The sequence below is a fragment of the Alexandromys fortis genome, unplaced genomic scaffold (genome assembly GCF_014885135.2).
Source record: "Alexandromys fortis isolate MF-2015 unplaced genomic scaffold, M_Fortis_MF-2015_v1.1 scaffold_240, whole genome shotgun sequence".
NCBI classification, from domain to species: domain Eukaryota; kingdom Metazoa; phylum Chordata; class Mammalia; order Rodentia; family Cricetidae; genus Alexandromys; species Alexandromys fortis.
The window spans coordinates 529,144-530,858 of NW_026068133.1; the positions used below are offsets into that span (position 1 = coordinate 529,144).

Genomic DNA, 1,715 nt, shown 5'->3' on the forward strand with positions numbered 1-1,715 from the left:
GGGGGGAGGGGGGGTAAGGGGGGGGGGGGGGAGGGAAAGGGGAGGCAGAGGTGGGGAAGAGACAGAAATCTTTAATAAATTAAAAAAAAATGAGCTTCCCACCTGTTGGAATGGTCACATTAACATCATATTTATATTTTGTTTTTTGATTGTTTGTTTATTTGGTTGGTTTGCTTTGCTGTTGTTATTTTCTATTTCTTTCTTTCTTTTTTTGTGGAAAGAGGGTTTCTCTGTGAAACAATCCTCACTGTCCTGGAACTCACTCTGTAGAAAGACTCAAATTCATCAAAATCCACCTGCCTCTGCCTTCTGAGGGTTGGGATTAATTTTCATTGTGTCTCGATGCCAAGTGGTAGTGATACCCTGTAGTGAATCCCAGACACAACCAGCTTGGCTCTCTCAAGTGTGTTGTGGATGAGCCAGGAGCCTGACTCAAGTACAGTTGCTAAAGGCTGTATCAACTCTGCGTTCTCCAAACCCGTGTGCAGCTGACAAGCCCTCTGGAATGTTTCTTGAGAGCTTCTCTGGTGGATCAAGAAACTGAGATCTTTTCTAGGCATTTGTGTTGATGTAAGATGGTTGTGTGGGCTTCAATCAGTGTGTCTCTTACAAAGACTGAGTGTTAATGGTGACATTCCTTTGGCCAGTGGTAGAGACACAAAGAGGAGCTGGACCATCATAGGTACTAATCTGTGCATCAGCGACTTATTCATCAATCTAAGTATCTACCTAGCAATTATCTGTATAGCTATGTATTATCTATTTGTCTATCAGTCTGTCTGTCTTCATTATCATCATCATCATATTCATGTGTGTGTGTGAATGTGTTTGTGAATGGTCCTTATGCATATCTGATATCTGAAGAAACCAAAGAGGTAATCAAATCCCACAAAGTTGGTATTACAGGTAGTTTTTAGCTATCTGACATGGGAGGTAGGACAAAAGTCAGGGCCTCTGAAACAAGAGCAGTGCTCTTAGCCACTGAGCCACCTCTGGTCCCCCACCTATTAAGTTTTGAGTTAAGATGTTGATGAACTGAGTCACCTCTCAAAAAGCCCACATCCATTAATTTTTTTATTTTTTTATTGAAAGAAAAAAAGAGAAATTCCCGCCTCCTCCCAGCATCCCAGTTCCCTCCCCCTCATCCCACTCTTCTCCTCCCCCACCCCACTCCTCTCCCTCTCCCTCTCCAGTCCAAAGAGCAGTCAGGGTTCCCTGCCCTATGGAAAGTCCAAGGTCCTCGCCCCTCCATCCAGGTCTAGGAAGGTGAACATCCAAACTGGCTACGCTCCCACAAAGTCAGAACATGAAGTAGGATCAAAACCCACTGCCATTGTCTTTGGCTTCTAATCAGCCCTCATTGTCCGCCATGTTCAAAGAGTCTGGTTTTATCCCATGCTTTTTCAGTCACAGTCCAGCTGGCCTTGGTGAGCTCCCAATAGATCAGCCCCACTGTCTCAGTGGGTGGGTGCACCCCTCGTGGTCCTGACATCCTTGCTCCTGTTCTCCCTCCATCCGCTCCTCATTGGGACCTTGTTTCATAACCATTGGACTGTACACTGCAAAAGAAGCCATAGAAGGCAAGGTTTCCTGTTTCATGAGATGTGTCCTTGGTCTTCACCAATATAAAAGTTGTTTACCCAGCTTTAATTTGTATACAGGTAAATAGGTAAATGAAACTCACCTTGGAAAATCCAAAAAGAAGAGTTTTTTTT

General features: G+C 44.3%; 1 protein-coding gene across 1 annotated transcript in view; it reads left to right on the plus strand.

The window, feature by feature from the left end:
- LOC126491014 (cytochrome P450 2B1-like) overlaps positions 1-1,715 on the plus strand; it is a 37,168-nt gene that overhangs the window by 1,161 nt on the left and 34,292 nt on the right. The gene's annotated exons all lie outside the window — the stretch shown is intronic.